We start from the raw sequence: 26,541 nt of genomic DNA on the forward strand, positions 1-26,541 counted from the left end.
CATATCCTGGCTATAAATGTCCATGCAGTCCCGGGGCATGACGGCCCGGCCCAAAGCACGGCATTTTAGCCCGACACGAGCATGGCACGGCCCGATGAGTAGCGGGCCCTAGCTAGCCCAGCTCGATACATAGGGCCGTGCATGGGCCGCTGCTCAAGCACGGCGGGCGCCACGGCATGGCCCGATACACAAGGGTCGGCCCGGTGGCGGCCCGACCTTCTAACATCCTAGTATCCCATCACCAGGCTAACGGTGGCCGCTAACCCTAACTCCCCCTCCCCTCTCACTCTCTCTCTCGCCCATCCAGCGTAGGGCCACAAGCACGCAGCCCCCTCCCAGCAGCGCCGCACTCTCGTCCTCTCGGTCGCAGGGTCGCCCCACTCTCCTCGGCTCCTCCCTTTCTCACCTTGTAGACGCATAGTCGCAGGCTCGCAGCTCGCGCTTCCCTTTCACGGCCTCGCCTCTTCCCCACGCGCGGCGGCGTCTCCCTCGTGTGCGGCCGTCTTCCTTGCGCACGGCGTCCCCGGCCAGATTCGAGTAGTGACGGAAGGATTCAAGCGCGCCGGCAACCGCTTCCTGGCCCTCCTCCATGCCTCCCCGCGAAGCCCCACCTCTAGGGCGAGCACGCCGGCGGTCGGATCTGCCTCGGGGCCAAGCGCGCCGGCGGCGGCGGCCGTCTCCCATGGCTGCCCTGGCTCCTGCTCTCCCCTTCTCTCTGTGGGCCTCGGACTGGCCCGGCATGCTAGAATGGCCGTGCTTCTCTGGCCGGGCTGGCCCAAAAAACGGTCCCAGCAGGCCGTGCCTGGGCCGTTGACCAGGCACGACGCCCGCCTCGGCACGGCCCGCGTGGCATGACGTGCCGTGCCTGCCCGACTCCCTTCGGGCCGTGCCTGACACGGAGCTGTGCCATGCCGGACCGGGCCGGCCCGTTGGCCATCTATAATCCTGGCTCCCCTTAGAGCGCCATCCCTAGCTTCTTAGTTGGATTCGTCTGTGGCTCCCTTTGCCTGGAATTTTTTTTTGGAGTATCTGGTTTCTGCGATTCTATGAAGCCATGGGAACACCAATCAAGTTATTAAACGCAATGCCAACACTTTGTTACTCCGTTGCCGTGTCACCTCCGCTCATGCTATTTGGTACCCTCCTTTAGGTGTTCTAGTTTTGTCTTTAGTATAACTTCTTTAGCATTGATCACGGTTACAGAAAATGCACCAACAATAACAACGTCAAATTAGTTTCATTAAATTCACCGTCAAATATGTCTTGGTATTGCATTTATATTGTATTTTTTACTATAGATTTGATGAAAGCTAGAGAAATTTGACGTAGGACAAAACTAAAATACCACCTTACACAGGGTTGCAGTCAATCCCCTTAATTCATTCATCTTTTTCTGGAACCTGCCATACTTGATACCCACGCAGAAGACAAAACAGAAGAGTGCGCTCGGAATCAAAGTGCAGAGCTGTGACCAGGGGAAGATACCTATTTTCCAGGCCAAGATACTCCTGGAAGAATGTCATCACTGGCTGGTCTGGCTGGCCCAGCACGCGGATTAGTTCCTTATGGTCACCAAGTTGTGAGGACACAAGGCCGTATAGGGTCCATGCTGTAGGACATGCCCAGTACATCCACCTCCACCACACCGGCATTGCCTGCAGAGGGAAATGGAATTAAGCACGACGTTGTCATCTGTGAGACTGGTGTCCTGTCAAATATTTGATATTTCACTGCGACCACCAAGTTGGATCTACAAGCCAAACTAGCACTTACCTTTACAGTGACAATGAATCCCGAGAAGAAATTCCACATTACAAAGATGGTGAGGGATAGGCCAGTAGCTATCTCAGCAGTGGGTGCCAGTGCAACGGCCATCATCCCATAGAGAGTGTAGTCCATTAAAATCAGGATCATGTATAGCGCAAAGGAGAAAAACTTTTTGACAGCCAGCTGAAATCCTGTTAGATAATTAGGCATTTTCATGTTCAATTTAATCCAGAAATAAAACATTCAGCAGGTTCGTGACGACATATATGTACATATGTATATCACTAACAAACGCTACAACATGCAAGTATGATATACTGATCGATACAGTAAGTACGCAAAGTACGGTAATCACAGAGTTAAGAGTGTACCCAGCAGAGGGACCCATGCCGAGGGCATCGGAGGCTCCATTCGCACCAGACATAGAGCGTTGCTCGAAGTCGTGGACCACAGTCGATGCAGGAAAGGTGTTCGCAGTGTAGTCCCACAAACGATCACCAGGAAGAAGACACCTTGCTGTTCCGCAAGCGATCACCAGGAAGAAGACGGGTTCCGTGAGAGATCACCAGGAAGAAGACATCGGACAAGCAGTCGCGGAATCGCTCCCCAAAAATCTAATCGCCGCACACCCCGTGCAAGGTTTGCAGGCAGATGAGGGTTCTGAAGGCACCTGCTCTCCCGCTGCTCCGCGCGCGCAGAGGTACGGAACAGGGAAAGCCAAAGAGCGGCTGAGATGTGATCTCTCGGAAGGTAAGGGGGAAGATTGGACTGACGGAAGACTTCTACTTCTATGCCTGCGGCGGGGAGGGAGAAAGCCAGCGGAGGAACTCAGGAGATGGAGACACGAAGAGACGGTACCTGGCGCAATCAACTCGCCTACACAATAAAGGAGAGAAACTCCCATAATTATGTGGAATAAGTGGCAAAACCTGGCCATGCCCGCCCGTTCGCTCGCTCGCCGCCCGCCTACCTACCACGCCCCATGGCCCACGCCCACGGCCTGGCCCGGCCAGCGGTGGCGGCGGTGCGACGCGCGTGTGGCACTCCTGTCCTTTTCTTAGCTTCTCAATTAAGATAGATAATTTCCAACCAAATAAGCTGAGTCAACATTCAGTCAAAATCCCGTACGGTATTAAACCATACAACTCTTAATGTTACGGACCATAGAGTTTTATTTGATTTATTAAATATTATACGGGCCAAGCCCATAATATATCCAATAATCCCCACCAAACTCTAGGGTTTGTAATAAAGTAGTCTCAGAACCACATTTCTTTTATATACCAGTGTTTCGATGGAGACTATTAAGTTGAACATCCATCTAGAGCAATAGTTTCACTCAGTCACAACTGAACAATGGACTAAGCCTTGAATTGACAGTTTTGTGTGAGGTGAATGTCACTAAAGTCCTTAGCTGATACTAGGCCGCAAAAGGCATCCCCTCTATTTGAAGCATATAAGTCATACTCCAGTGCCTTTCATGAGTATTTAGAGATCACCCAAATCTCATAGACTATGACCAACAGTCTGACTCATATAGGTGTGTTCCTCAAAAGATGTTCTCTAGGACAACATCTTTGCTTTTGCAAGACACTTGGAACACATTAAGGTAAAAACCAACCTGCCTTAGAGAAAGAAAAGATATGCATCGGAAATGAGTCTTACTAAGGATTTTTCCTCATAATTTACTACTAGCTTGTTTCACCATCATACTTCACGAGATCTTCGATCACATAGAACAGGTTACCAATATTGTAAATTTCATGTGGGTCTCAAACCCATCTCTCTCGATGCACTTTCTATTACATTGCATGATAGACCCTTAGTGAATTGATCTGCCAGATTGTTAGACGTGTGAACATAGTCCAACGCTAATACTCTAGAGTTTCTCAATTTTCTAACAGATTTTAGTCATCTCTTAACATGCCTTGTGGACTTCATGTTATCCTTAGAACTGTTAACCTTCGTAATCATAGTCTGGTTATCGCAGTTCATAGAAATAGTCGGTATGAGTTTTTCAACAACTGGTAAATCCATAAGGAGATCATGAAGCCACTCGGCCTCAGAGCCAGTGGTGTCTAATGTTGTGAGTTCTGCTTCTATTGTAGACTTCAGTTAAGATAGTCTGTTTGCAAGACTTCCAGGAAACAACACCACCTCCAAGCGAAAACACATATCCACTTGTGGCATAAAGCTCATCTGCATCAGAGATCCAGTTGACATCACAATAGCCTTCCAACACCTTCGGATGTCTGGTATAACGAATACCATAGCTTACTAGTGCCTTTTAGATAGTGCATCACTCTCTCAAGAGCACGCTAGTGATCATCTCCTGGGTTTAACATAAATCGGCTCAGCTTGCACACAACAAATGAGATGTCAGGCATTGTTGCACTAGCAAGATATATGAGCGAACCAATGATCTGGGAATATCTCAATTGATCCCTTGCTATTCTTCTGATTTTTCCTCAATAGCACACTTGGGTCATAAGGTGTAGGATCATGTTCATAGTCACTTAACCCAAAGCGACTCAGCACCTTTTCTACATAGTAGGATTGTAATAGAGTTACCCAACCATCACCTTCTCTCAGAAGCTTGATATTAAGAATAACATTAGCCTCTCCCAAATCTTTCATTTCAAAATTATTAGATAAAAATTCCTTCACCTCCTCAATCACTTTGAGGCTAGATCCAAAGATCAGTATATCATCAACATATAAGCACAAAATAACTCCTTCACCCCACACCATACCGATAGTACACACATTTGTCAGCTTCATTCACAACAAAACCAACAGATGTTAGCAGTTCTGTCGAACTTCTCATGCCACTGCTTAGGAGCTTGTTTTAAGCCATATAATGACTTTAATATTTACACACCTTGCCGTTTTAACCATTTGCTACAAACCCATCTGGTTGATCCATATAGATCTCCTCCTCTAACTCTCCGTTTAGGAAAGCTGTCTTAACGTCCATTTGATGAACGATAAGACCATAAGAGGCCGCCTAGGGAAAGCAAAACTCGAATTGTAGTCAACCGGGCAACCGGTGAATAAGTATCAAAGAAATCCTCACCTTCCTTTTGAGTATAACCCTTGGCCACAAGTCTTGCCTTGTACCTCTCGATAGTACCATCAGGCCTAAGCTTTTTCTTGAACACCCATTTGCACCCTATAGCTTGCAACCATAAGGACGATCAACTATTTCCCAAGTTCCATTAGACATAATAGAATCCATCTCACTCTGTACTTGCTTCCTTCCATAAGTCAGCATCAGAAGAGGAATATGCCTCTTCAATGGTCGTTGGTGTGTCATCCACAAGGTACATAATATAGTTATCACCAAAAGACTTTACAGTCCTCCGTCTCTTACTTTTTCTAGTGACTATAGTGTCATCCTCCTCAGGATTTTGCATATAGGGTTCCTCAATTTATTCTATCAGAGTAAAATTTTCATGCTCACTGGAGAATTATAAATTCATGACCAGTCGTGCTAGGTGCATTTTTCATGGGAAATTCATTCTCAAAAAATATAGCGTCTCTAGATTCCATGATTGTATCAACAGCCATCTCAGGAGCACTAGAATTTATAATTAAAAATCTATAACCCACGCTATGAATATCATAACCAAGAAAAACATAATCAACAGTCTTTGATCCAAGCTTTCACTTTTTGTTTATTGGCACATTCACCTTTGCCAAACAACCCCAAGTTCGTAGATAAGAGAGATTTAATCTCTTCTTCTCTCATTCCTCGAATGGTGTAATTTCTTTGTTCTTTGTGGGCACCCAATTCAGGACATGACACACTACCAATATAGCCTCACCCCACCATTCCTTAGATAGTCCCGTAGTCTCTAACATGGCCTTAACCAAATCAGTTAGAGTATGGTTCTTTCTCTCTGTAATCCCATTAGACTATGGTGAGTATGGTGGCGTCCTCTCATGAATAATTCCATGGACCACGCAAAACATAGAAAATTCATTTAAGAAATATTCTCCCCTACGATCGGACCACAAACGTTTGATTTTCTTCTCAAGTTGATTTTCTACCTCAGCTTTATAGACTTTAAAATAATGCAATGCTTCATCTTTAATTTTCAATAAATACACATACCAAAATCTAGTACAATCATCTATAAATGTCATAAAGTATCATTTACTGCCTTTAGTCAATTCGCCATTCATTTCGCATAAATCAGAATGAACGAGTTCTAATAGTGCCAAGTTCCTCGCCTCAGCAGCCTTGTGAGGCTTGCACGGTTGCTTCGATTACATACACATCTGGCACTTAGAATCTTTGACTAAGTTAAATTTTGGGATTAAGTTCAGATTTGCAAGCCACGTGAGATAGCCAAAATTAATGTGACAAAGTCATGAATGCCATATATTCGACTCATCCGAAACATTAACATTGTTCACTACTTTATTACACACATCATCAAGCAAAGATAAGCGGAACAAGCCTCCGTAATCATAACCTTTTCCAATAAATATTCCATGTCTCGACACAACACACTTATTGGACTCAAGCACAATTTTAAAGCCATCGCGACACATTTGAGAACCGCTAACAAGATTCTTCTTGATGGTGGAGACATGCTGTATGTTCTTTAATAGCACCGTCTTTCCCGAAGTAAACTTCAAAATGACCGTACCAACACCAAGAATACGCGCATGCGAACCGTTTTCCATCAGCAAGGCTCCAGTCCCGCCAGCCTGATAGGAAGTAAACAAAGAAACATCAGCGCACACATGAATATTAGCACTGCTATCCATCCACCACTCAGGTGAAAGACAAACTGAAAGAACAAAAGGTAAAGAATTATCATACCCAGATGTTCCTCCTCCAGTCTCGCTAATCACCACGTTTGCTGATTTCTTTTCTTGCTTATATTTGTGGTTTGGGCACGCACTTGCCCAATGCTCATCACTCCCGCAAACAAAGCAACCTCCACCTTTTTTGTTGTTTTTCTTCTTAAACTGAGCAGTTTGCTTAGGCTTTGTATTGTTGTTCTCTTGGATGTTCTTCTTCTTTTTATTATGGGATGCAAATGAGTTTTTCTTCTATACCATATTGGCAGCGGAAGACTCAACTCCTTTTCCACGGTTGTCTTTTGCTCTCGCCCTCTCCTTAACATCAAGAAATCCAATAAGTTCAGCCACGCTAAACTCTTGTCTTTTGTGTTTTAGAAAAGTAGCAAAATCCCACCAAGAAGGTGGCAGCTTAGCGATTATACCGCCGGCTATAAACTTATCGGGCAATAGACATGGAAAATGTTCTAGTTCCTTTGCTAGCGCCTGTATCTCATGAGCCTGTTCCACTACAGAACGGTTTTCAACCATTTTATAGTCATACAATTGCTCCATACGGTACAACTCACTACCAGCATTAGAAACTCCAAACTTTGCCTCAAGAGCATCCCATAACTCTTTGTCTGATGTGCAAGATATGTAGTTTTTCTCATACTTACTATGAAGTGCACTAATCACGGTGCCTCAAAACAGGTTATCGGCAGCCAAGAACTTTTGCTCCTCCTCAGGAGTAAACTGTTCAGGCTTCCCCTGTGCGGCATGATAGCAATTCATAGCAGTCAACCACAACACTATTTTGGCACGTCATATCATGAAATTCTTGCCATCGAAATTATTCGGCTTCAAAGCAGTAGCAAAACCACTGACAGAAAATTGCCTAACATTAGGTTTTTAGATTGTTAGATAATTAGGCATTTTTATGGTCAATTTAATCTAGAAATAAAACATCAGCAGGTTCGTGATGACATATATGTGCATGTGTATATCACTAACAAACGCTATAGCATGCAAGTATGATATACTGATCGATATAGTAAGTATGCAAAGTACGATAATCAAAGAGTTAAGAGTGCACCCAGCGGAGGGTCCCATGCCGAGGGCATCGGAGGCTCCATTCGCATCAGACATAGAGCGTTGCTCGAAGTCGTGGACCACAGTCGATGGAGGAAGGTGTTCGCAGTGCAGTCCCACGAACGATCACCAGGAAGAAGACACCTTGCCGTTCCACGAGCGATCACCAGGAAGAAGACGGGTTTCACGAGAGATCACTAGGAAGAAGACGTCGGACGAGCAGTAGCGGAATCGCTCCCCAAAAACCTAATCGCTGCACATCTCGTGTAAGGTTCGCAGGCGGACGAGGGTTCTAGAGGCACCTGCTCTTCCGCTGCTCCGTGCGCGCAGAGGTACGGGATGGGGAAGCCAAAGGGCGGCTGAGATGTGGTCTCTCGGAAGGGAGGGGGGAAGATTGGACTGACAGAAGACTTCTACTTCTATGCCTGCGGCGGGGAGGGAGAAAGCCAGTGGAGAAACTCAGGAGACAGAGACACGAAGAGACGGTAACTGGCGCAATCAACTCGCCCCACTATAAAGGAGAGAAACTCCTGTAATTATGTGTAATAAGTGGCAAAACCTGGCCACGCCCGCCCGTCCGCTCGCCTCCCGCCACGGCCCGGCCCGGCCGGTGGCGGCGGCAGCGCGCGCTCGTGTGGCACTCATGTGTTCTTTTCTCAGCTTCTCAATTAAGATGGATAATTTCCAACCAAATAAGTTGAGCAACGTTCAGTCAAAGTCCCGTACGGTATTAAATCATACAACGCTTAATGTTACAGGCCACAGAGTTTTATTTGATTTATTAAATATTATACGGGCCAAGCCCATAATATATCAACAAATCCAACCATTGGGTACACAATTGCTGTGAAAATGAGTGGTTGGATAACCATGTAAGGGATTTCAGCAGCTACCTGCGTAAAAGTAAAATCCATAGTGAGAATTTTAGCTGCTCTGTCAATCCATGTCATATCAGTGATCTTCTCGTGTTACATCAGTTGATTCACCTGAGCTATGATAAATGCCGTAGAAGAGTACATGCCAGAAGTCATTTCTCGGTAGGAAACAGCTCTCTGCAGCAACCACTGGCTGTAAACTAGTGCAGTTCACAAAGCCTAGAAACAGTGCCGATCCGTATCCAATCCCCAGTATGTTGAACACGTCTTGCTCCACCTCTCTGTTATGCAGCAGAAAGCAGCAGGTACGTATTTTACTAACTTGAATTTAGATTCATATTTCATATTTCGGAATAGAATGAAATTGCATCCACACTTACATTCTTGAACCAGTTTGCCAGAACACAATACCAAACACGATCGAGGTTGCAAAAGTGTTGATGAAGCGAAAAACATTGAGCTCTGAGTTCTTTCTGTAAGACAAATATTGCTTCCAAATGCAAGCGATGCATTGTTCCTTAAGGCCCTGTTTGGGAGAGCGTTTGCTCAGCTTCTGAGCCCAATAAGCAAATAATCCCACACAAACGCCGTGCGATTTTGGCCAAAAGCGAACGCGCTTCCGCGATCTCCAGTCGCCCGCAGCGCATCCGAAATCACGAGCAAGACCCCGCTTTTCCGAAATCGCGAAGGCTTTTCCTGTCCCTGCCCCTCCCTCAAGACCTGAGCGGTCCCATGCTCGCTCCCTCCCCGGTGCCGCATGCCTCTTCGCCGCCGCCTCCCATTCCTCTCCGGCCCAGCACTCCCTCCTCTCGCCAGATCCGCCGCCGCCTCCCATTCCCCAACGCCGGGCCTCCCCTCCCCCTCCGCCGGTGCTCCAGCCAGTGCGCCGGCGGCCGTCCCCTCCCCTCCTTCGGATCTCCAGCCAGGGCTCCGGCGGCCCTCCCCTCCCCCTCCGCCGGTACAGCAAGGTGATTAGGTGCTCCAGCAGTTGATTTTCACGGGTGGGACTTTTCCGTGAAGACGCTCAAGGGATCCAGCTTCCAGATCGAAGTGGAACCCACCGACAAGGTACTCATCACTTGTGCTCCCGATCTGTCGCTATGGTTCTAGTTGCTGGATGTATTGGCGGGGCTGCTTCGCTAGATTTGGCTGCTTGTTAGGTTCGTTTGGGGTCTAGGTTTTGGTTGGTTCCCCTGCGGAGGCGACGAGAGTGTTGGAAACCGCGAGCAAAGCTGCCGTGGATCCAATCTGTAGGTTGCTGCTTTGGTTCCGGTGGTGCGAGCGGAACAGACGGAACGGAGAGCTATTGCAGAGTTCGCCTGTGGATTTTCTGGTTTCAGATTGGGTTCCTTCTAGTGATGTTATCGTGGATACAGGAGAACTGATAGCGGCTTGTTTCTAGGCAGCGTGATACCTCATTACCTCGCGGGCACGAGCAATGATTAGTTATTGCCGTTTCAGTTTAGGCTCAGGAGCCATTCTTGACTTGTCGATGTTAGATCTTCTTATCAGTACAAGCTATTTTCTGCCGGTTTGTTTCTAGGCAGCTTCAGGATGTAATGCTGGATTTTCACCTATTTGGTAATGTGGTTGGAGTGGATCAAATAGGTGCATGCGATGGCTGCCATAAAAAAAAGCCTTTGAAATCTGAGATTTTTCAGTATGCCTAAGTTCATATAACACAAACCTTAGATGCTATCATCACCCCTTCATGAATAAAAGTGCCCATTGTTGATATCGGTGCACTGCTGCTTTTGTGTTTTCATAGAATAGTTCATTGGCAAGGAATGATGAATCAATTAGATGTGTGAAGTTTCCTTATGAACTTAACTCTTGAGGCATACATTCTGTCTGACCTGCCATGCTATTGTTTAATTTTCTGCTACATTCTATGGCAGCTGTTAACATTGTCATGCATCTATTTAGTATTCTGCTGCATTCTGTTTTTTATTGTTAGCAGTATGTACATCTTTGCTTCATTTTGTTAATGGCATGCATGTCCTCCCAGTTCCACCGCCTGCTGCCCTCCCATCCCCACCGCCGGCTGCCGTCCAACAAGGTGAGCACGCAAGCTCTTCCGGATCGAAGGAGGTGTTCAACTATGCTCATGCATCCCTGCGAAATGTGATTGAGCGACCATTTGGAGTTCTCAAGATGAAGTGGTGCACTAATTTCATTAGAGATAATGCCATATGTAATAAACATTTTGAAACCTATGTGGAAGACAGTAGTGGTGTCGGGTCCCAAGTTTCTTCAGCTGATGGTGGTGCTTCGGCGGATGAAATGAATATGTGTGCTTTCCGTGATGCTATTGCTAATGCGTTGGTTGGGTGATTCATTGTTAGAAACTTGAGTATTTTGTAGCAATTACATTACCCAAATGGATATTATTTTCGATTATTATTGTACATTACAACTTAATGGAACCATATTGCTACCTCAAACTTTCCACCATTGCCTTCAGATCATTGTGACGAACCAAAAGAGGTATCATTAGCCTCAGGGGTACATAGGTCAATTTACATCCAGAACAGATAATCTACCATAAATAATCAGGGCAGCCAAACGTCCAGCTTATTTAGACAGCAGATTCTCCAGATCGTGACTTATCAGATAAGCCTGCTCAGCTTATAAGCGAGACTCAGAAACGCTCTCTCAAACAGGGCCTAAAGCTTGGCCAATAATTTGATGGCAAGTGTAGTTCCTCATAGTTTGTTCTTGGTTTGCTCAACTCGTCAACCATAGCCATGTTCTCCCTGTGCGTACATAACGTTTTCGTGTGAGCAACTAAGGGCCTGTTTAGATTCCAAAAAATTTTGCGCAGTACCCGTCATATCGAATCTTGCGGCATATGCATGGAGTACTAAATATAGACGGAAAAAAAACTAATTGCACAGTTGGGTGAGAAATCGCGAGACGAAACTTTTGAACCTAATTAGTCCATAATTAGACACTAATTGCCAAATACAAACGAAAGTGCTACAGTAGCCAAAATCCAAAAAAATTTGGACCTAAACGGGGCCTAAATTATCAGAAATGAGCAAATCAGTTCTATGATTATATTTAACTTACTTCTATAAATTGGAGTTATGATAAATTTCAGAATAGTCCACGTCAATCGGGTATTCTATGGCATGTGAACTAATGTCTAGCGCCCATGCAGCTGGATTCTGACCATCCTTGATTTTAGGAACTCCAGGGATAGCCTGAAAAGCAGTCATTTAGTTTTTTTTTCCCCGTCTCACAGTTTTTGAATAACAGTTTCATCTTAATCACTGGTCTCACCTCAAAATATTTTATCAAATCTCCAGACAGGGGACCTAGTGAACCACTGTAAATGAGCTGTCCTCCACTTTTCATTAGTAACAGCTGCAATGAACCACTGTAAGTCATTTTATGATGTCGACATTACTAAGTAGATTTATACAGGAGACTAGTTGATCATCATCTGGTTTGTAAAGTAATCTCCTGCTCTTCCTCTATACACGCAGGGGCAGACGTCGAAAGGGCTCCCCTGCTACTGCACTGTAGCCGCGGCAGGGGTAGGCATCGAAAGGCTCCCCTGCCACACTGTAGCCACAGCAGGGGCAGGCGTCAAAGTCAGCCCTGCTGTCACATCTAGTCACTGTAGCAGTATGGCAGGGTGCCATATCTGTATACTAGGATTAGATGGATAGAGTTGTATATATAGCTTTCCACTGCAACTCAGTGAAGAGAGCGAGTTCAGTTTTGCCATCTCCTCTAGCTTCGGCCAACGTTGGTGCTTATGCTGTGTGTGTGCGCGCTCTGTTCTCCCTTTCTTCTTCTACCTCTAGCCATAGTGAGCGAGAACGCCGGTGAGCGGTCGGCTCACCCGTGCGGGAGATCTCGGGACCAACGAGTGGTACCAAAGTCGTACAAAGCGTCGTTGCCGGACTAACCGCTGGCGATGACTGGGCTGTTTGGAGATGGGCGATAGCAGTGGCGCGGCTGTGGCTACCCAGCCACGACATGATGTCATCGAGCGCATGGTGTGGGAGGTCAGCGGCACCAGTTGGCCAACGCTGACTCGCACCAACTATGGCGAGTGGGCGGTGACCATAAAGGTCAAACTCAGAGCCCGACGGCTCTAGAATGCCATTGACAAGGGCACCTACAATGAAGAAGACCACATGTCAACATTGGAGGCTATCATCGCTGTTGTGCTAGTGGAGTACAGGGAGCTATTGGGGACGAAGAACTCTGTTAAGGAGGCGTGGAAGGCCATTGCAGCTATGTGCGTCGGCTCCGACTGCGCAAAGAAGGCAACGGCCCAGCTGCTGAAGCATGAGTACGCCAACCTCAAGTTTAAGGATGGTGAGTCGGTGGAGGACTTCTCCCTCCGCCTGTAGTCACTCATCAGCATGCTAAGGAGCCACGGCATCACCATCAACAAAGAAGAGGCGATCTCCAAGTACCTTCACTCCGTGCCGGTGAAGTACATCCAGATCGCTCTCTCCATAGAGACAATGCTGGACTTGTCCACCCTCACCATTGAGAATGTGGCAGGTCATCTGTGGGCGGTGGACGAGCGTGTGGAGCAGGCCATAACAACGATGAACAATGGCAAGCTGCTGCTGACAAAGGAGGAGAGGGCTGCCCAAATGAAGGAGAAGAAGTCTGGGGAAGCCTCCTCCAACTGCGGTGGCGATGGCAAGCGTCGCGGCAAGGCTTTTTCAGAGAAGAAGAAGAAGGTCGACCCCAACGCCTGCCAGTGCTGCGGAAAGACGGGCCATTGGGCCAAGGAGTGCCTAGATCGCAAGCAGGAGAAGAAGACTAAGGCTCATTTAGCATAGGCTAATGAAGATGATGAGGCCACTCTCCTAATGGCTATGTTCTGTGCACTACGCAATGTTGAGGCCAAGGAGAAGGCAGAGGTGATGGCGGAGAAAGGACACGGCAAGGCTCTAAAGGCTGTCAACCTCGACGAATCGTGCGCCCAAGTCCACCTTGGATGTGTGGACGGCGAGCAAGAGCAGCGGTGGTACCTAAACTCCAGCGCTAGCAACCACATGACAGGGCTCCAAGGAAGCCTTCTCCGAGCTCGACAACAACATGACCGGCACAATGAAGTTCGGTGATGGCTTAAGGGTGGTGATCTGAGGACGTGGCACCATCATCTTTAGGTGCTAGAATGGTGAGCACCATGCGCTGATGGATGTGTATTACATCCCTCAGCTACGTTCAAGCATCATCAACATCAGGCAGCTAGCGAGTGTGGATGCGAGGTACTCATCGAGAGCGGGATCCTGAAGATTTGGGATCAGGAGTGGCGTCTTCTCACGAAGGTAAAACGCTCATGTAATCGATTGTACCTGCTCGACTTGAAGGTGGAGCAGTCGATGCGCCTGGCAGCACGGCACACCGAGGAGCCGTGGCTATGGCATGCCTGGTTCGGCCATCTCAGCTTCGATGCGCTCGGTCGGCTAGAGAAGATGGTCCGAGGGTTGTCCCAGATCAAGCATGCAGGCGAGCTGTGTGATAGCTGCCTGGCTAGGAAGCAGAAGAGGCTGCCATTCCCAAAGGTGGCCAAGTATCATGCGGCAGATGCTCTTGAGCTCGAACACGATGATCTCTGTGGGCCAATCACGCCAGCCACAAACAGGTGATCGGCGGTACTTCCTTCTGCTCATGGATGATTACAGTCGCTATATGTAGCTACAATTCCTGACAACCAAGAACGAGGTGGCAGAGGCGATCAAGAAGTTCAAGGCACGCTACGGAGGCGAAAAGCAGCAAGAAGTTGCGCGTGCTGCGGACTAATCACGGTGATGAATTCACTTTGGTGGAGTTCACTACATACTATGTGGATCAGGGTGTGGTGCGACACCACATCGCGCCATACTCGCCATAGCAGAATGGCATGGTGGAGTAGCGAAACCAGACGGTGGTTGGCATGGCTCAATCCATCATGAAGGCCAAGAGCATGCCAGCAAGGTTCTAGGGTGAGGCGGTAACCACGACGGTGTTCATCCTCCACCGCGTGCCCACAAAGGCCCTGAAGGGTGTGACGTCATTTGAAGCTTGGTATGGGCGCAAGCCGAGCGTGTCCTTCCTCCGGACATTCAGCTACATCAGCCACGTCAGGAAGACAAAGCTGATCCTCACCAAGCTAGAGGACAAGAGCACATCGATGGTGCTCTTGGGATATGAGGAAGGTACCAAGGCGTACCAGCTCTATGACCCACACGGAGACAAGGGGGTTGTCTCATGCAACATCATGTTCGATGAGAAGGATGCCTAGGGCTGGGACAGTCCTAGGCATGGGGGAAGCTAGCGGCTTCACCAGCACCTTCGTTGTCGAGCACTTGGTCATCAACAGTGGTGGAGATGCTAGAGAGAAGGTGCCGACCACTCCAGCAATAGAGCGAGCACTCCTGGGGCGGTGCCGAGCACTCCAGGAGTGGTGTCGAGCGGTCCTGCAGTGGTGTCGACCACTCTAGGACATGTGCCGAATGCTCCCGTAGCGGAGCCAAGAGGTCTTGCAGTGGTGCCGACCACTCCAAGACTAGTGCCGAGCACTCCTGTAGTTGTGCCAACCACTCTAGGAGTGGTGACGAGCAGTCCAGGAGTAGTGCCAAGCACTGTAGCCAAGGTACCGAGCACTCTAGGTGCTGTGCCGACCACTTTGACGGAATAGGGGACTCCATCGATGCTGATCGAGTTCGCCTCACCTCCAAGCGACATCACCGAGTTTGTGGATGCCTTCCATGATGGTGACGAGGTGTGGTTCCATAGACTAGATGACATCATCAGCGACACAGGGTCCTTAGGCCTGGTGGGTCAGCTACACAATGACCTAGAGCTGCTTCTCATCAATGCAGAGGAACCATCCACATTCACACTGGCCGAGCGCGATGCAAATTGGCGATGGGCGATGCTAGAGGAGATGAAGGCGATCGAGGGAAGCGAGACTTGAGAGCTCATTGATCCACCTCTAGGAGTCATCTGATCAGCCTGAAGTGGGTGTACAAGGTCAAGCGGGACGAGCGCGGCGCCATTGTCAAGCACAAGACACGCCTCGTCGCTCGAGGCTTTGTCTAGCACGATGGCATCAACTTTGAAAAAGTCTTTATGCCGGTTGCGCGCATCGAGTCTATCCGACTACTGCTGGCTTTAGCAGCAGCGAAGGACTGGCGCGTCCATCACCTGGACATAAAATCAGCCTTCCTCAACGGCGAGCTGGTGGAGATGGTCTTCGTCAGGCAACCTCCGGGTTTCACCATCAAGGGAGTGGAGCACAGGGTGCTCTGACTACACAAGGCGCTCTACAGGCTACAGTAGGCCTGATGAGCGTGGAACGCCAAGCTTGATGCCACGCTGGGCGAGCTTGGGTTCACGTGGTGCACAACTGAGCACACGCTCTACACATGGCGACGGGGGAAGGAGGAGCTCGTCATCGGTGTGTATGTGGATGACTTGATCATCACTGGCGCACGTGCGGAGGACATCGACAACTTCAAGCGTGGGATGGCGGCTCGTTTTTGAATGGGCGATCTTGGTGCACTCTTCTATGACCTCGGCATTGAGGTGAGATAGGGGAAGGAGGCGCTCATGCTCGGTCTGAGTGCGTACGCCTCAAAGCTGTTGGAGTGGAGCGGAATGGCTGAGTGCAAGACGTGTGTGACTCCAATGGTGGAGCGGCTAAAGTTGACGAAGGCCAATACCACCGTGAAGATAGATGCAACACTCTACCAGAGCATCGTCGATAGTCTGCGCTACCTAGTCCACACGAGGCCAGACATTACATTCATAGTGGGCTACATTGGCCGCTTCATGTAGGATCCCCAAGAGGATCACTAGGCCATGGTGAAGTGGCTGTTGTGCTACGTTAAGGGGACGGTGGATCAGGAGATCGTCTTCCCCAAGACAGGTGGAAGTGGGCTGCAACTCACTATGTTCAGCAATGCAGACTTGGTGGGGGACATCGACGGATGACGGAGCTCCTCTAGCATGCTTGTCTACCTCAAGTCGGCTCCAATCTCATGGCTGTTGCTAAAACAGAAGGTGGCGGCGCTGTCCACGTGCGAGGCAGAGTACGTGGCGGCGGCCACAGCGGCGTACCAAGCTATGTGGCAGCATCGGCTACTGGGCGAGCTGACCGATGTGGAAGCTCACCCACCAGCACTGATGGTGGACAACTAGCCCACCATCGCCCTCACGAAGAATCCGGTTCTCCACGATCGGAGTAAGCACATCGACGTTAAGTTCCACTTCCTTAGGGACTATGTCGATGGAGGGCAGATCATTATCGAGTTCATTGAAACTGGTCGGCAACTCGCGGATGTCCTCACCAAGCCGCTTGGTCGTCTTTGGTTCACGGAGCTGAAGAAGATGATCGGCATGGTGGAGGTTCTAGGGTTAGCTACATGATTAAGGGAAGAATTGTAAAGTAATATATTGCTCTCCCTCTGTACGTGCGGCAGGGTGAAAGGTCCTTGTTTGGTTTTGGTAATTGAGTGACAACTTAGGTGGACTAATTGTGTTTATGTGAGATACACAGGTGATTAGTCCACAGGTACATGCGTGTGAGCAACATATGCCATGAAGGTGAAAATGGCTTGGAGATGTTGCAAAGCTCACACATGTGATGATGAAGGAGCTTAAATGCACATGAGACATGACATTGAGTCATGTGATCAAGGTGGAGAAGATCAAGACAAGACTTGGCTTGATGGACCGGTTGCAAGCGTGAAGGGCAAGTCGAAGGCTTTGGAGTGATGGACCGCGTGGCGGTGAAGCTTGAGCAAGACTTGGCGCCGATGGACGATGGCAACGGTGAAGAGCAAGTAGAGTCAAGATCGATGAACCAATATGATCATGTGATGATATGAAGTGGATCATATCATTATTGATCGTGTTAGTGCATGTGTTGCATCGACATTGAAGGAGATGGAATGGAATGCGCAAGGCAAAGGTATAACCTAGGGCATTTCATTTCACCGGTCATAGGTGTGTAGAGAAGTTTATGACCGGGTTTAGGATAGATGGCCGTACTATCAAGAGGGGCAAACTTGTTTGCATATCAGTCATCTAGTGCCACTCAAGTGATCTAACTTTGCATTATCGCTAGGATCGAGTGGCGTGGCAAGTTGAGTGTCTAACATTCTTTGGGAAATGATTGTGAAAATGCTAACACACATACACATGGTGGTGTACACTTGGTGGTGTTGGCACATTTACAAAGGAGGTGGTGTTTGCAGGGATGAGATGGGTTTGGGTCCCTCTCTTGGTGGAATGCCTATTTTTTATTGCGCCGGATGGAATGCCTATTTTCTATTGCGCTGGATGCAAATTCTTGGTGGTTAGCACATTGGAGCAAGGGTGAAGAAGTTAGAAGTGAAAGCAAGTTGATCGCAAAGACGCTGGTGTCGGTCAACTGACCGGACGCTGGGTCTGAATGCACCGGACGCTGCCTGCCTACGTCCGGTCGCGCTGACATGGAGCATAGCAGTAGCTGGAGAGTGACCGGACGCTGGCTGCGTCCGATCGCGTTCGACCGGATGCGTCCGGTCATGCTCGGGAGCTTACTGGAAACGACCGGACGCTAAGGGTCTAGCGTCCGGTCAGTTGAAGCTGCTGCGTCCGATCAAGTCAGTGACCGTTGGAGTCGGGACACGTGGCCGTCTGTAGGTGACTGGACGCTGAGGTCCAGCGTCCGGTCAACACGACCGGAGCGTCCGGTCGGCCCGACCGTTGCCCAGTGAAGGGGTAACGGCTAGTTTAGCCCTTGGGGCTATAAATAGAAGTGGCCTTCGGCCATGGCTGGAGTTGAGCACCTCAAGGGACTTAGTGTCCATGCTTGTGAGTGCTTGGGAGCCCTCCATCACACATATACTTGATAGTGATCATTCGATTGTGTGAGTGAGCGATTCTAGTGCGATTGCATCATAAGGTTGCATCGAGTGGCACTAGGTGATCGAGTTGCAAGCCGGTGGTGCTTGTTACTCTTGGAGGTTGCCACCTCCTAGACGGCTTGGTGGTGATCTCCGTCGAAGCGCGCAAGAAGCTTGTGCTGTGCTCCGGAGAAGCGCTTGTGAGGGGCATTGTGCTCACCCCGTGGGAGCCACGAAGAGCAACTCTAGTAAAGCGTGTCATTGAGCTACCCTCACTCAAGGGGTAGGTTCTTGCGGCGCCCGACGTGCGGGCTTAGCGGGTGATGCTAATTAGCCGCCGAACCACCAAGTGAGCGGTCAACACAACGGGGACTTGTGTGTTGGCAAACATGTGAACCTCAGGAGAAAAATCATCGTGTCAACCTTGTTCTTCCCGTTGGTTTGCATCCCCATTACACAAGCTTGCTATTACTTTTATACATATTAAGCTTGTGTAGTTGCTCTTGTAATTAGATAGCTTGTGTAGCTTGCTAATTACCTTCTTGCTTGTGTAGCATAGAAGTAGCTCCCTTGCGTGGCTAATTTGGTTTTAGTAACCTTGTTAGTCACATTGCTTAGTTTGTGTAGCTAAGTATTTGCGCTCTCTAATTAGGCATTGGTTACCTTGTTATTGAGCATTGCTAGTGAGCATCGTTAGCTTTGTGCTTTTCCTTACTAGCATGTGTAGGAGCTCCCTTGTCGCTTAAAGTACTAGTGGCATAGGTTTGTGTAACCTTGCTCCTAAAATTGTTTAGGAGAGCTCTAGCTAGCCCGGCACCTTTGTTGCATAATTGTTATCTTTGCAAGGTGCTAGTGAACATATATAGTGGGGTATAGTTTTGGCTAGACCGATAGTTTTAATTCCGCATTTGTATCGGTTAGCCGACGCGATTAAGTTTTAGAAAAGACTATTCACCCCCCCTCTAGTCGCCATCTCGACCTTTCACAGGGGCAGACGCCGAAAGGGCTCCCCTGCTGCTGCACTGTAGCCGCGGCAGGGGCAGGCGCCGAAAGGCTGCCCTGCCGCTCAGCAGGGGCAGACTCCAAAGTTAGCCCTGTTGTCACATCTAGTCACTATAGCAGCATGACAGCCTGACATGTCTGTGTACTGGGATTCGATGGGTAGAGTTGTATATATAGCTTCCCACTGCAACTCAGTGAAGAGAGAGAGTTCAGTTTTGCCATCTCCTCTATAGAGCTCCGGCCAACACTGGTGCTTGTGCTGTTTGTGTATGCGCTCTGTTCTCCCTCCCTTCTTCTACCTCTAGCCATAGTGAGCGAGAACACGGTGAGCGGTCGGCTCATCCGTGCGGGAGATCTCAGGACCAACAAGGTTACTCTTAAGATTTTGCTTTTTTAAGACAAAAGAATTTACTTTTTTGGTTTGTTAATTCTCTGTAAAAGTCACATGCCTACTTGGTACTTGCATATGGGGGATAGAAAATTTCCTTTCTGCTTTAAATTCTCTTCACTTCTGGTAGTACTTAGCTTGTCTGTACCAAGTCATACCTCATCAAAAGATTCGAATATCTAGATGCTTGGCTGATGAATTGTGCAGACAACAGTATGCCCGGTGTTCACCATGTTTCGCACTGTACGCATAACAATTGCTGCAGCACGAGCATATGGAAAGCTAATTGGATAAGGAAACTAACCCAATTGGTTTCACGTCAAAAGACCTTCGAAATCAACAGAAATCATCGAAACAAGTCAGCATCCAAAATCTGTCAGGGTGCTGCGACACCGTCTTTTGGTCCGTTGGACCGTATATCGTGTTTGGGCCCATTAGGGGCCGCGTCCAGGGGGGTGACACCCAAGACTCTATAAATACCAGCCGTCGCTCTCCTTAGGATTTGGGTTTTGTTTAGTTCTTGATTTCCTCGTGAAATAGACATCGTTTTGCTACAACTGTCGCCACCAAGGCCGCTTGCTGTGAACCAGGGCCCCAGTTCTTGATCTTGTTCACCTGTGATGATTAGTCCTTTTGAATAAAGACTTGAACTCCTTCTTGATTTCATAAGCCTCATATTTATTTGCAATTTCAGATTGCGTTCATCCCGTTCTTGCTTGTGTTCTCGATTCGCCTGCAGGAAAGCCTTCTCGGCGAGGTCAATCGCGTTCGCGTGGTTGATAACCAACGGAGCAGTGGTGTAACGGTTGCGGGGGTCTGAATCAATCTTGGTTTGAAGCCTAGATCGTGAACGTTGAGTCTCCACCAATCGACGCTATCATACCTTTTGGAAGATCAGGCCTAGTCTACATTAGTAGCCCTGCATGTCAGCCATGCCATCGTCTTCCTCGCGTCGTCTCCGCGCCGGACTCCACCGAGACCCCGCGCCACCCCCGACTCCACCCATTTGCGTGCGCCCCATGGCTCCCCGGCCTTAAATACGGACTCCCCGCACCATGCCACCTCTCCATCAAGTCTCGCCAAAGCCGCTACCTTGCCAAGTCGCCGCGCCACTGCGAAGCCCTAGCCCCGCCGTGTCCCTCGTCGCCTCCGTGCCGGATCCGACCATGTTAAGACCCTAGGTGAGCTCGCCTTGATCCCCGCTTCCACCCCATGCTTTCCCCGCGTTGAATCATGGACTCTTGGGCCCTCTTCGTGCTCGCCAGCAAGCTCTTCGTCGGCGGTCATGGCCAACCACCGCGCCGGTCACTGTAGCCGGCTGACAGCCTCTCTCTCTCTCCCCCTCCCATCTCATCTACACTGCCCGATCTGAGATCAACGACCTAGGTTAGAAGATACCGTTTCGACCGACAATTTTGCTAAAGAGGCCCTCGACTTTTGAATAATCTAACCCACAGTCCACTCCAGATTCAAAATTCTAATTTTTATTTATTTTAATTCAAAATAGAAGATCCACTTATTTACAGTTTTGCCACTACCTTCTTTAGGCTATAACTTCTTTATTTTAACTCCGTTTTGACCCGTTCAAGTTGTGTTAGATTCGTAATTGTGTAATCTATAAGTTCATACTACTGTCAAACATGTTTTCAACTTTTAAAATTTGAGGTTAGATTTAATCTATTATTTTATTAAAGGAAATCTTGTTTAATTCATAACTTTTTCGTTATAGCTCCGATTAGAGTGATTTTTGTGTCTGTGTGTTTGTAGTAACGTGCAGAACATCTTTAAAACATTTTTACTTGCTGTTTATTATGTTTGGTGTACTGTTCTAATTTAGTTCTATTGTTTGCTTTGTGTATGATTGCATGGATGCTTGTGTGGTGTTTTTTGATCATGTCCAGTCGATGAGCTTTGCGTTGGTGATATTAAAGAAGTTGGTGAGTCCAGAAGCAATTCATTAAAGGTTTGGACTAGAAGAAGGATCAGAGTTTAAGGCAAGTATAGCATGGGACATTCCTTATTGTCCTATTCACTTTAATAATTTAATCATATACATGTGTCTACCTTGGCAACCGTATTAATTTTCCTAGCTATTTGATATCCTAGATTCCTTGTCACCTATCGGGTATTGCATTGGTTAGTATGATGCTAGTGCTTAGCTGAAACCATGATCTTGTAACTTGACTAATGGTATACGCAATAAACACTAAAAGATGCTTTTTAGCAACATGGAATTGTGGAACTAGAGCATTGGGCTGTTTTTATGGTGCTCTAGATTCCTCTTCCTAAGGACTTATCTGTAAGTGATCATTCAGGACTTACAGTACAATTGTGAGGGTCACATGGTTCTGGCTTTAGTTAAGTATGATGACCTTTTCTAGCTTGTTAGTGGTTACCTTTATGGCGCAAGAGGGGCTCCGACAGGTATGACCTTTGCCTGCTAGGTTGAGTGCATTTTTGTTTCTGGGCCTTTTGTCGGTCAATCCTTGGAGGGGAATTCATGCTTATTGATGGGGAAACCTAGCGGCCCTAACTTGTTAGACGAACCTTTGAAAGGCTTCATAGTGAACCCTGCCGACCTTCCTTGGTAGTGGGTTAAGAGGCTCGTGACCTCGGGCAAAAGGGTAAATCACGACTCATAGTGAAAGTATACAAGCTCTGCAGAGTGTAAAACTGTTATAACAGTCGTGCTCACGGTCACGAGCGGCCTTAGAACCCTTACAAAATAGATGATGAACACGAATGATACTGATGATGAAGATGCTCACTAATGGTTACTGTTTATGCTATTCATTATTCATGTTTACCTGATCATGTGCTTATGTGGGCTTGTGAATAAATTTGATGTTACTCAATTGCTAAAATCATGACTTACTAAAAGCTAACTGTACTAAACCAGTGTCAACGTTTTGAGCCTTATGAACCCCATGTTATATTTGTTGAGTACGACATGTACTTACGCTTGTTTTATTTTTCAATTATTTGGATAAAAATCCTGGATATGTACCAGTTTGCTAGAGTTTGAAGAAGTTAGGATTGTGATCAACCAGTCAGTTGTCTCTATGAATTAGAGTCTTCACCCGAAGATCAGAGTTGGCTTTCTGCTTTTTGTTGTTTAAGGTTATATCCTTTATACTAAGTACGTTATATATTGAGCATTGTCTTTCGATATTACCCTTATTTGTAGCTATACGTGAGATTTGACTTTCTAGGGCTCATATATGGTGCGTATATGGTTTTGTTCTTAAAACCGGGTGCTACACATTACCACTCATTGAGCAAACCCCTAAGCATCAGAATGGCTTCTCCAAGTGTCTTGTAATTCTTAAAATAGAACAACTATAGTAGTGTAATATCATCAACAATGATCAAGGGAACTATTGCCAATGTTTTGAACTAGGAATCTGGCATCGTCATCTACTTTATTTTCAACTTACCTTAGCCCATCTCATGTCAAGAAATTCATTCAAAGTCATAGCATTCAGGGCATAGGTGAACGGGGAGGCCCAGTAACCCCATCTCAACCATGATTGGAGGTTATCTAGTTGTCAGTTTGAATTTGGAGCACATAAAAAACATGTAAACTGCATGTATGCCCACAAAACAGTACATAGAAACTGCTGATTTGTATTAATATACTATTGAGTGGTAAATAAATCTAACCTTTTGTTATGATGAATGTTATGGTCGGTAAGGTCTATAGGCGTAGACGCCTAGATAAGAGTCCGGCTTAGCCGGCTGGTTGGCTAGGAGTCCGGCTTAGCCGGCCTGTTAGTTATCAGGTCCTAGAATATAGGACGGTTATCTATTAGAGTTGGTTATTGGATTGAGTTAGGTTTGAGTCGGTTGAGATCTACTTGTATAAATATTAAAGAATTATAATAGAGGAGGTAACCTGGGATTGAGACTTACCGTCTCCCTTGGGTGTCCAGGCTCGTTACTGTTCATCATCTCCTCTTGCCGCAGCCACCATGGCTCCTACCCGCCAAACCCTAGCTCGCTCTCGCGTTCCTCGATCTCCTCCATACTTCCTCTAAAGCAAAGCCCGCCGCCGTAATAACCTGGTATCAGAGATCATGTCAACGTCCGGGGCCGTTCCGCCGCAATTCCACCCACCTCGAGCCCCCCCCCCCACATTTGGGGTTCCAGCCACATCAGGCGCCATTGTCCTTGCTACATCGGGGGCCCTGATTTCCCCCACCTCGCAGCCTTCACCGCCGCCACAGATGTACACGATCCTAGCAGAATCTCTGACGGAATTCACCAATGCCATCCAAGGCATTCAGAACCAGATGGCCCTACTGAATTGTTAGATGACCAACATGGCGCAGCGCCTGACGGCCATTGATGGGTGGGACCTGCCCACTGCAGCGCACCTACCACAGTTGCCGCAGCCCGGCTTCACTGCGCTGCCGGCCTCATCTGCGCCCGTACTCCTAGATGCAAGATCGGCGTCATCTAGTGTGCTTCCGACGTCCATTGCAGCACCATCAGCTCCAATGGCGACCACCGCTGCACCAAGGGCTCCACCGACGTCGGCCAGCCAGTTCGGCGTGCCGATCACGCAGATTTGCTTCCCGCCATCACCCTCGCCGATCCCCTCCTTTGAGTCCGTCATGGGGGGCATGCCAATGGCGTCGGCTCCGACGGTGTCAGCACCTGCGCAGATGTCTATTCATCTGCCGATGGAAGGGGCATAGGAGGGTCACGTGGTTCCCAAGTACCACAAGCTCGTGTTCCCGACATACGATGGCAAGGAGGATCCGCTCAGCTGGCTGAACAAATACGAGCAGTTCTTCAATGGCCATCAAACACGCCATCAAGACTGGGTCTGGCTCGCGTCGTACCACCTCACCGGCGTCGCCCAGCAGTGGTACCTGGTGCTCGAGTCTGATGCAGGGCGCCAAATCTGGGATGACTTCCGCACACTCTGTCAACAGCGGTTCGGTCCGCCCCTCAGCACCAATCATCTCTCTGACTTGGCACGCCTTCCCTTCACCTCCATAGTTGATGCTTATATGGAGGCATTCCAGGCATGGGCGGCGCATGCAGGCAGGCTATCGCTAGGCCAAAAGGCCAACCTATTCATCGGAGGGCTGTGCGAGCACATCCATGTCGATGTGGAACTCCATGATCCGCAGGACCTCTAGCGGGCGATGCACCTGGCACGTGCGTACGAGCGCCGGAACACGCCGATGCAGCTCGCGCTGCCACCTCTGCCACGCCGCCGCGCCACTAGAGTGGCCCCTACGACTCCTGCAGCCACAGGGATGATCTCTATAGCCTCATCCTCTTCATCGACAATGTCGCAGCGCCCCTTCAAGAGGCTCACACCGGAGGAGATGGCGGAGCGTCGCAGGCAAGGGCTCTGCTACAATTGCGATGAGCCTTATGTGCGGGGCCACAAGTGCGCCTGGCTTTTCTACCTCGAGGTCACCGATTACATCATGGAGGAGCCGGACGACAATGCTGAGGACAACAAGGCAGCACCACCTACTGCAGATCTACCCCCTTTTGACCCTGATGCCCCTATGATTTCCCTGTCTGTCATCACAGGTATCCGCGACTCAGGCACCATGCAGCTGCGCGTACGAATCGACACACATGAGTTCACGACGCTGTTGGACTCTGGGTCTACACACAACTTCATCAGGGTGAGTGCTGCGCACTGTGCAAGCCTGCGCCTCTTCGATAGCCGGGGTGCTCACGTCGTAGTGGCCAATGGCGAACGCATGGCGTGCCAAGGCCTGGGCCGCAACATCCTTCTTTAGATCGGTAGGGAATCTTTCCGCCTCGACATGTTCTCCATTCCCATGCAGGGCTGCGATGTCGTCCTGGGGATCGCTTGGCTGCGCACCCTGGGACCTATCTTGTGCGACTTCACGACGCGTACCATGGCCTTCAACCTCCGTGGCCATCGCGTTGTCTGGGTGGGAGTGGAGGCGTCAGGCTCGCTGCCAGCACCAACAGCCGACCCTCTACTATCCAGCACCCTCTTCACCGACACAGGATCTGAGCAGGACCTCTTGGAGCGCCTCCTGGACACATACAGCGATGTTTTCACCGCTCCAGCAGGTCTGCCCCCGGCTCATGACTGCGATCACCACATTCATCTCAAGCCAGTAGTCGAGCCGGTGGCTATTCGTCCCTACAGATACCCTCAAATTCAAAAGGACGAGTTTGAGGCACAGTGTGAGGACATGCTACAGCACGGCCTGATCTAGCCCAGCACATCTCCGTTCTCAGCACCTGTTTTGCTGGTCAAGAAACAGGACAACACCTGGAGGTTTTGCGTCGACTACCGGGCACTCAATGCCGTCACCGTCAAGGACAAGTTCCCTATACCTATGGTCGAGGAGCTGCTTGACGAGCTTCATGGTGCCCGCTATTTCACAAAGCTGGACCTTTGCTCCGGATATCATCAAGTGCGTGTCCACCCCGATGATGTGCACAAGACGGCGTTCCAAACACACCATGGCCACTTTGAGTTTTTGGTCATGCCTTTTGGCTTGTCCAATCCTCCTTCTACGTTCCAGGCACTAATGAACTCCGTCCTCAAATCCTTCCTGCGCCGCTGCGTCCTTGTCTTCTTCGACGACATACTGATCTAAAGTGGCTCTTGGACAGCACATATGCAGCACCTCCGCACCGTCCTCAACGTTGTGCGCGCGCATCACCTACATCTCAAGCGCGCCAAGTGCATGTTCGCTGCAAGGGCGGTCCACTACCTAGGACATGTGATTTCAGAAGTTGGCGTCTCCATGGATGT

At 48.7% G+C, this 26,541-nt stretch overlaps 1 non-coding gene and 2 pseudogenes across 1 annotated transcript; 2 read left to right on the forward strand and 1 right to left on the reverse strand.

The window, feature by feature from the left end:
- Positions 1-1,336: 1,336 nt before the first annotated feature.
- LOC136543923 (ABC transporter G family member 45-like) overlaps positions 1,337-26,541 on the reverse strand; it is a 37,570-nt pseudogene continuing 12,365 nt past the window's right edge.
- Positions 10,304-10,392, forward strand: LOC136547778 (small nucleolar RNA Z266). Its single transcript, XR_010781734.1, has one exon. It is a non-coding gene; the product is annotated as a small nucleolar RNA Z266 (small nucleolar RNA).
- On the forward strand, positions 24,791-25,996 carry LOC136542896 (uncharacterized; annotated as a pseudogene).

This window comes from Miscanthus floridulus, chromosome 3 (genome assembly GCF_019320115.1).
Source record: "Miscanthus floridulus cultivar M001 chromosome 3, ASM1932011v1, whole genome shotgun sequence".
Classification (NCBI taxonomy): domain Eukaryota; kingdom Viridiplantae; phylum Streptophyta; class Magnoliopsida; order Poales; family Poaceae; genus Miscanthus; species Miscanthus floridulus.